General features: G+C 43.0%; 1 protein-coding gene across 2 annotated transcripts in view; it reads left to right on the top strand.

Moving 5' to 3' along the window:
* The window catches only part of CDH13 (cadherin 13), a 1006079-nt gene that overhangs the window by 895330 nt on the left and 100726 nt on the right, over positions 1–10023 (top strand). The window lies entirely within an intron of this gene.

Below are 10023 nucleotides of genomic sequence, written 5' to 3'. Positions count from 1 at the left end.
CCTGCTCACTCTGCCCCTGGGCGTTAGGCAGCAAGGTCAGCACTGAGAGTAGGTGAAAGGGGCCAAAGCATTTTTCTTAGACTGAACGTGACACTGACTGACCTGTGATCTGGTCTAGAGGTCTGGATGCAGCCCCAGATCTGCATTTCTGGCTCTCACAGCTGATGCCCCTGCTACTGGCCCAAGGACCACACTTCCAGCAGCGAGGGCTACAGGACTGGGACTGGAAAATGGACCACAGACAGTAATTTTTCGTTGCCATTAAAGCTTGAGTCTGAACACATTCCTGACTGGACCAAATGGAAACGCCCTGCCCTCATTTTCTGAGGCCCATGGAGGAAGCCCCCCAGGTGACAGGGCTGCCCCCTTCCAAGCCCTCCTCTTGGAGGGTCTGTGTGTGGCTCCTGAGTCCACTGAGCACACACAGAGGCTTGAAATGTGTTTATTGAAAAGTGAGAGGCAGGCAAATGTCAGGAAGAATGGAAAGCAAGGAAAACTACCTTTCTGCTTTTATAAAAGGGACTATCAGTTGCTAATTCAAAAATTGTAGTGTAATGAAAACTACATCGATAATTTTCATAATAATTATAGTCTTTCATTTTTCCTTGAATGTTTTCCTGGCACTGTCTGATTCAATTATTCTGGAAAATGTTATTATGCTATTTCAATGTTTTCCTCTGAGACTTGAGTCTAAGACCAACTTGCTGATCAGTCTTGTCCTGAAGGAGCTTGTGGGCTGCTATTTACAGGTGACGCATGTAGGTGGCCCCTGACCTGGTTTAGCTAGATTAGTGATTCCAATCTAGCTAAACTGCTGGGACAGCTGGCACTGTCCAGACACATTTTTTATTGTTACAACTTGGCTGGTAGTACTGGCATCTAGTGGGTAGAGGCCAGAGACACTACTCAACATCTCACAGTACACAGGGCACCCCTACCCAACAAATAAATCATTGTCAAACCCAAAATGGCAATATTGTTGAGGTTGAGAAACCCTAAGTTAGTTTAAAAAATACCATCGGATAAAAAAGCATTGGTCAGCACACTTCTTATTATAAGTGGTACCAATTCTAAGTAGATTAGACAAGGTAACTTTATATTGGCAGAAATATTATTTAGCAAGAGACATTTACTGTAACAAAAAGACCCCAAAAAGAGCAAAGTTTGCTTCTTTGATCATGTTCCTTTTAATGATGTGCACTGTAACAAAGTTCATTTCTTTGTTCATTTTGTCTGTGTTCGTTATAACAATAGGCATCTATTGCTTATTATGTGTCAGGCATTCATCAAAGCATTTATATTCGCACTTTATCATTAAGAGTCCTATGAGGGCAGGTGCTATTTTTAATCTCATTTTGCAGGTGAGGAAATCAAGAACAGAGAGGTTAAGTGACTGGCCCATGGTCACATTGCCAGTAGGTGATAGAGGGTGATGTGGTATTAAACATGAGTAACTTTTCCTCATTATCAATGTCATCATCAATGTCATTATCAATGTGAAAGATTGCCATTGGGGCACCTCTGTCCCCACATAGACTCCCATTATGTTACCCCACCCTGAGATCAGAGCCCCAATGGGACAGAAAACAATTTTCCTAATCACCCCTTCTCATCAGGTCTGATTCCTGAGGGAATGATTCTCATCCATCTCTTCTCCCTGTGGGACTCAGATGTTCTCAGAACCTCCATAAGCCACCCCTAGAAAGAAACATGTGGGTGTGCTTATGGCAATTAAAGTTGGGCCAATGGGGTCTATTTGAAACAAAAATCAATGGTACAGACACAGATGATGGCTTTAGAGCAGTTTCTTCTAAGACAGTTGGGATTTAAATATAAATTAGAAGCTGTAAGTCAACTCTGCGCATTAATTTGTACAAATCCCTTGTAATGAAAGCAGAAGGTTTCTCTCGTCCTTATTTGTACTGGGGTGGTAGCATCAGGAGCCTAACCAATTGTGTCAATTTTCCTTCAGTTTAGGAGATTGAAGATGTTCTTACTCTAATTAGAAAGGGGGGCAGCTTATTCTCCATGAGCTCCTGCGGGGTCGGGGAGGAAGGATGTCTGTTTTGTCTCAGCATTAACCTGCATAATGCCCCTACCCAAATTGGGAGGAAGGAGAATGCTTAAAGTGGGTTCATCAAAGGCTTCGAAAGAGATAAGGCCCTCATAGTTCTCCCTCCAGACTCCTTATGCCATTCAAAGAGGGAAGCCTCATTCTCAAATAATTGCCTTTCCTCACGTGGGAGCCAGGAGGCAGTAGGTTCCGGGGAACCAGCAAACAGCACACAGTCTCCCGTGTTTGAGAGATACAGCACAGGTGCAACCTACATCTTGATGAGTGGCTTAAAAGCCACACCGCCTTAAACATAGAATCACCATATGATCCAGCAGTTCCACTCCTAGCTATCTGCACAAAGGCATGAAAACTTAAATCCATGCAAAAACTTGTACATGAATGTTCACAGCAGCAGTATGCACAATAGCTAAACAGTATAAACAACCCACATGCTGGCCCCTGGAAGAATGGGTAAATTAAGTGTGGCCTAGCCATACAATGGAATAGTATTCAGCCATGGAAAGCAGCAAAGCACTGACACACCCTACAACACGGATGAGTCTTGAAAACATTATGCTAAGTGAAAGAAGCCAGACACAAAAGACTACATGATGTGTGATTCTATTTATACGAAAGATCTAGAATAGTAAACACATAGAGACAGATGGTGGATTAGTGGTTGTCAGGGGCTGGGAGGGGTAGAGAAATGGATGACTACTTAATGGGTGTGGGATTTAGGTTTTAGGTGGTGAAAAGATGACTTGCAGGAGAGAGCCCATGTGATTTCATTAACAAATGTATCCATTGGTTTGCTTCACAACCTCCATGAACTTGAATACAGAACTAGAAGGATTCTCGAGGTTCCCTGGCAGTGACATTCTTTGTTATTCCCAGCTCTGGGTCTTCATCTCTTAGGACCCAACACAAGCTGGAATGGATCATGAAGATCTTTTTAATGTTAGATCATCACACTAGGCGGGGCCTTAGTAGTCATCTCGAGCAGTTGTTCTCAGCCCCGGCTGTTCATTAGAATCATCTGCTGGAGTTTTTAGAAATACAGATGACCTGGAAAGCGTATGCTAAGTGAAATACGCCAGCCAGAGAAAGACAAGTGCTATATGATTTCACTCATATATGGAATCTAGTGAACAAAGTGAACTAACAAGCAAAACTGAGACAGACTCATAGATAGAGCAGGCTGGCAGCTGTCAGTGGATTGGTGGGGGGAAGGGCGGGGGCATGGAAGATGGAGGGATTAAGCAAAAAAGAAAAAAACTCATGAACTTGGACAACAGTATGGTGATGGCTGGGAGTAGCAGGGAGATGGAGGAGGGTATTGGGGGGGATAAATGGTGATGGAAGGAGACTTGACTTGGGGTGGTGAAAACACAATACAGTGTACAGATGGTGCAGTGTGGGGGGTACAATATATAAATGCTAGGCCCCACCCAAGAAAATTCTCTGAATATGGGATCCAAGATGATCAGTAGTTTCTGGAGGTTTTCCTGTGAGTCTGCTGTGTATACAGCATTAAGAACTTCTGCTCTAGCTGAAAGCAGTTTGGCTCAGTGGATAGAGCGTCGGCCTGCGTACTGAAGGGTCCCGGGTTTGAGTCCGGTCGAGGGCATGTACCTGGGTTGCGGGCACATCCCCAGTGGGGAGATGTGGAGGAGGCAGCTGATCGATGTTTTTCTCTCATCGATATTTCTATTTCTCTCCCTCTCCCTCTCTCTGAAATCAATAAAGATATATTTAAAAAAGAACGAGATACCCTACATCTCATAAAAGTGAACTGGGAGAAGTTACAGGATTTTCCCAGGAGCTAGAGGTAGATTAGAACTTGCCCCATTTTGTTGAATTTCCCACTCCTGTAAATTTGCAGAATTGCATAAACCAAATCCCAATGTCTTCAGAACGGGCCATGCTATTGTTCCTAAGAAATGTCTTTCTTCCTCCGGATTCCGGTGCTTGTGGTTGAATACATATCTGTACAGAAAATCTCTTTGCTTCTAAAAATTAAACTATTTCCAATTATCTCATCAGCTGTACAAATGTGTTTTGCCTTTTCTTTCATTATTTTAAAGAGAGAAACTCAACTGAAGAAGAGATGCTAATGTAAGATAAAATAAAGTGTCCATGCCTGGCATTTAGAGGGGGAAAATGTAGGCATATTTGCTCCTCGGTTCTTGTTTTTCCTCTGACCATCTAATGCAATATTTATTTCATTGGTCCCTAAGGCAGTGATTTTCAAACTTCTTTTTAGCAGCAAAACTTCTGCTTTCATGCAGGACAGGAAATCTAATATACTAAACAGATAAATTATAATTAGGACTCCTGTACCATCTCCCAAACATTGAGTTCTCAGGAACATAGGTTAAGCACTCCTACCCAACTGCATTGTTATGCCTAGCATTCATTTTGTTTTGTACAGAAAAAGAGATGTGTTGTTATTTGAGCCTCTTCTTCCTAAAAACTCTTTTTTTTTTCTTTTTCTTTTTTTTAGCTTTGCAAAGGTATGTGCCTGAATTTGGCAGATTTGAGAAGCTTCAGTAGGCAAGGTTGGGTAGAGGAAGAATACAGTCGGTAGGTGGACTGGTGGCCCCCAGAAAGCAAGAACTAGCTGGCATTTTCTCAAAATTCATGTACCCAGCACCATCTATAGCCAATAAATGGAAACTCCTCATAGGAAATGAATCAGCACAGAAGAGCACGTAGAAAGAAGGGGGACAATTTCTGCCAGAGAAGGCAGTGAATATTGTTTCCCTCTCTCGCCTATTGGCTCATCTCCCTGCATCTGTAGAGCCAGGAGGCTAGGGACCCTTGGTCTTTCTTCTGGTTGGAGTGGGACCCACAGATAGCAGCCCTCCAGGAATGTAATTCTCCTTCCAGCCCAGGGCTTCCCTGGGTGGGTGGGTCACATGGACTAGGGGGATGTTTGTACAGGCTCTCCTGGATCAGGAACCACATTGCCTGGACGCCAGTGAATCTTGGAGAAGGCTTTTTGCTCACGAGCATGTTTATTTGTAGGTCAGCAGCTATCCCTTATTATTGTTGAACTATTTCCACATTTGGCTTTGCATTTCCTCACCTGGTTAGTAATGGTAGGTGGCTTAAAACATTAACTGGGAAGTTAATTAACTGGAGAAGTCTAATAGGTCCCTTTATAAGTGCCCTGTACCATGGCTGCTGGGCACTCTCTCTTTCCATAATAGAGACAACATGCAAATATTTTTAGCAAAGCATCCGGCACAAAAGAAAGATACAGCAATTGTCAGGAGAAGTAATTAATGTTAGTTGGATCAAGAAGGAATTTAATTATGTTTTCTTTTTTAAAAGTCTTTATCTTTTAGAAATACACACAGAAGTGTTTACAGATGCAATGATATATCTGGGATTCACTCCAAATAATACAGAAATAGGGAGATGTGGGTGTGCAGATGAAACACAATGGGGACGTGAGTTGAAGATCTCTGAAGCCTGGTGGTGGGGAGTGGGGCTCATTACTCTATTCTGTCGGCTTTTTTAATTGTTTGAAATTTTCCATAGCAAGATGTAAAAGAGAAAAGGAAAAATATACTTGAGAAAACATCTATGGAACCCAAATCACCATAAGACGGACCACATTTCCTTGCTGAGAATGGCAGGCACCCACCTGAGTGGCTTTCCCCAGGGCTCCATTAGTTACTAGGAGTAGAAACCCACTCCCAATGGCTGGAGCAAAGATGAGGTGGTTGGCAGGCACAGAACATCCTACAGACAAGCCGCAAGGGGAACCTCAAGGGAATGGGAGCAGAGATCAAAGGCATTTCCTAATCTGTCCTTTGTCTTTGAGTACCCTAAGGACTCTCTTCACAGTATTTCTTTAAATGTCTCCACTCTTTTGCTTCTCTATGCCTGTTGTATTTATCTGGTAATTTGTCAGTATCAAAATGGCCACCTCATGTACAAGTACTCAGAAACTTTGTGTTTAAGAACTCTTCAGTCTCTGATTATAGCTTCTATTTCTCTGAGTGCAAATGCTTAGAGAAATCATCTGGTTGTTCTTGAAGCAGCCAATGGATCAGTTATCTGAGCCCAATCAATTCAGACCAAGGAAGCTAGGGTCACATGGTACAAAATCGCTTCCTAGGAGCAGTATTCAGGAGCACCTTGGGGAAGGCATAGTTTCCTCGAAATGTTTTCTAGACTGTGCAGGCACTCTGAACTATATGTATTCAAAATCTTTAAAAATCTTCAGGAAAAGAAGACTCTCATGGGTCACTTAGAAATTCCATCATCTCTGCCACTGGAACTACAATTTAGTTCACTTTTCCTTTGCTCACTGAGAACAGAGAAGATCTGGCCGTGCTTTTCACTATGAGACTCACAGAGGCATGTACACTGCCATCTTCCCCTCATGGGTTTTATTCCCTAGACAATGATCCCAAATTTAATGTCTACTTTTTAAAAATATATTTTTATTGATTTCAGAGAGGAAGAAAGATGAGAGAGAGAGAAATATTAATGATGAGAGAGAATTATTGAACGGCTGCCTCCCACTGGGGATTAAGCCTGCAACCCAGGCAAGTGCCCTGACTGAGAATTGAACCAGTGAATTCTTGCCTGGTGGGTTGACACTCAATCACTGGACCACACTGGCTGGGCTAACGTCTACGTTTAATGCTCTCACTTTATGGAAGATCTAGCGTTGGGCATTTTGGGGAGTTAGAGATGCCATCTCCACCCTCTGGAAGCTCCCAGTTGAGAGAGGCATGCCCCAGGCTCTGCCTGAAGGGCAGGGATGTGAGTGCTCACAGTGGCTGGAAGCTCTCACTCTAGCATCTGACTTATCTCTTCACTGTGTGAACTATCTCCTGTGAGTGTTGAAAACCAAAGCTTTATATCACTCCTCATCTTCAAAGAGAATAAAGCACTTAGAAAATTTTAAGTAGATGGAGAATAGGTCAAAGACATTCACCCATGTCTGGGGCCATGATGATCTGGTGGGTTTCTGAATGTTCTCCTCCCATCTTGTTCCTACAGTCACCTTGGGGTGTGCTATGGGACATGGATGGGGAAGGATTCAGTAGGTTCCAGGTATCTTGAAGACTGGCTGATGAGCAGACTGTGGTTCTCAGCCAAGCAACTTCAGAGTGCCTTACAGGTTCTGTTGCTAATCACTTCTTAGACATAATGGCTTCTTTAAGATACCAGCTGAGCCCCGCCGGCATGGTGCAGTGGTTGAGTGTCAACCTATGAACCAAGAGATCCTCAGTTGATTCCTGGTCAGGGCACATGTCTGGGTTGCAGACTGGATCCCCAGCAGGGGGCATGCCGGGGGCAGCTGATCAATGTCTCTCTCTAATCTATGTTTCTATCTCTATCCTTCTTCCTTCCTCTCTCTCTCTAAAAATCAATAAAAAATATATTTATTTTTGTTTTTATTCCTTTTTTGGTTAATTCTCACCCGAGGATATTTTTCCATTGATTTTTAGGGAGAGTGGAAGAGAGAGGGAAAGGTAGAGAGAAACATTGATGTGAGAGAAACACATCGATTGGTTGCCTCTGTACAGCTCTGACGGCCTGGGCTGGAGAGGAGCCTGCAACTGAGGTACTTGCCCTTGACCAGAATTGAATCCAGTACCCTTTGGTCTGCAGGCCAATGCTCTATCCACTAAGCCAAACCGGGTAGGCCTTTTTCTTTTCTTTTTTTTAGAATATTTTGATTGATTTCAGAGGGGAAGGAAAGGGAGAGAGAGATAGAAGCATCAATAATGAGAGAGAATCATTGATCAGCTGCATCCTGCACCCAACCCCCTACTGGGGATGGAGCCTGCAACCAGGGCATGTGCCCTTGACCGGAATTAAACCCAGGACCCTTCAGTCTGCAGGCCGATGCTCTATCCACTGAGCCAAACCAGCTAGGGTAATAAAAAATATATTTTAAAAAAAGATACCAGCTGAACTTTATTTAGAATTCTGTACATTTATTAAAATGCTATTTAAATACTAGAGGCCCAGTGCATGAAAATTTGTTCACTTGGCGGGGGGAGGGGGGGGCATCCCTCAGCCCAGCCTATGCCCTCTTGCAGTCTTGGACCCCTCAGGGGATGTCTACCTGCTGGCTTAGGCCCACTCCCTGGGGGATCATGCCTAAGCTGGCAGTCAGACATCCCTCTGGCAGCCCAGGAGCCCTCGGGGGATGTCACCACCACCGCCGCCGCTGTGTTGGCCAGCCATTAACCAGCTTCTGGCTGAGTGTCATTCCCCCTGTGAAGTGCACAGACTACCAGGGGGCAACTCCTGCGTTGAGCGTCTGTCCCCTGGTGGTCAGTGTGCATCATAGTGATTGGTTGTTCCCGGTCATTCCACCACTAGGATCAATTTGGATATTACCCTTTTATTATATAGGATCATGTATATGTTATATATACTTTACATATATAATTACATTTTTATATTACTTTATATGAATTTTATTGAATTTATTGGGGTACCGTTAGTTAATAAAATTAGATAGGTTTCAAGTGTACAATTCAATAATACATCATCTGTATACTGTATTGTGTGTTCACCAATCAAAGTCAAGTCTCCTTCCATCACCATTTACTCCCCCTTAATTCTCTTCTATTGCTCCTAGTCCCCCTTCCCTCTTATAATCACCTCATTTTATATTTTTAAATATTTTATATTATACTAAAGGCCCAGTGCACAAAATTCATGCACGGGTAAGGTCCCTAGGCCTGGCTGGCGATCAGGGCCGACTGGGGCCTTCCTTCCCCTGGCTGCCGGCTGCTGGCCGGGGCCTCCCTCCGGTGGTCAGTGCATGGCAGAGTGAGCGGTCAAACTCCCAGTATTTTGAACTCCCAAGGGGACAATTTGCATATTAGCCTTTTATTATATAGGATTACATGTAATATTATACATAAAGTGAACATAAACATTAAGTGTAAGCAGAAGAAAATGTTCTATGTTTTCTTCTAAAAGTTTTATTGTTTTACCGTTCACATTTTGTGTATGATGTGAGGTAGGGGTCAAGATTCATTGTTTTCTCCACATGGATAGCCAGTTGACCCAGTACCACTTACTGAAATGACCATTAGCTGGAAACTAAATTGTGTCTAAACAGAAAATCCTCCATAATTGGCCACAGGTGCAGCCTTGGATGTGTGACAGCAGAGAAATGGTAGAAAACAAATTATCTGGATATGTCATAGGTAATCAAAACATATAAAGAAATGGGGTGGCTGGGAGGGAATGTGTCAGTCTAAAAAGCTGTAAGCCCCAAGGGGGAAGAGGAGTGCTCCTCTCACTTACTGCTGTGTTTGCTATGCCTGTAACAGATACTTAATGAATACTTATTAAAGTTAATTCTTGCATCTTTCTATCCTGGGATGAATCCTAATCATAAATAGAAGGAAACTGGGTGTCTAATATAGCTATTCCTTCTAAATGTGGGTGCTATAGTTAACACCATATGCCTTGGCAATGAAGGGCCTGTTGTTAGAGCAAGACAAGAGTAAGTAAATAGGTGAATACAGGTATACATGTGAGAAGAAAGAGCTTCTTCCACACCAATCCTGAGAAATAAGATACACATATATAACTACCGTATTTGCCGGCATATAAGACGACTGGGCGTATAAGACGACCCCCTAACATTTCCACTCAAAATACAGAGTTTGTTATATACTCGCCGTATAAGACTACCCCCTCTTCCGCACACCTTCCACACACCAAATAAAAGGTAAAACAATATCAAATTTGATTTTAACATTTTAATTTATATTCAAATGCTTATGACATGCAGGAAAACTGTCACAAGGCTGTATGTAATCAAACATATACATAAAACAGTGCAAGTTTATTACCGGTAAACATACCGGTAATTCACTAAAGAAAACACACTCTATAGACTGGTACCGTAGATGCTTCTCAGGAACACAGGCAAGCAGCCCACAACCTAGAGGGACTGTCAATGATAGAAG

This window comes from Myotis davidii, unplaced genomic scaffold (genome assembly GCF_000327345.1).
Source record: "Myotis davidii unplaced genomic scaffold, ASM32734v1 scaffold77, whole genome shotgun sequence".
NCBI classification, from domain to species: domain Eukaryota; kingdom Metazoa; phylum Chordata; class Mammalia; order Chiroptera; family Vespertilionidae; genus Myotis; species Myotis davidii.
The sequence above is the reverse complement of the archived record's forward strand: the minus strand, read 5'-3'. Positions and strand labels throughout refer to the sequence as shown.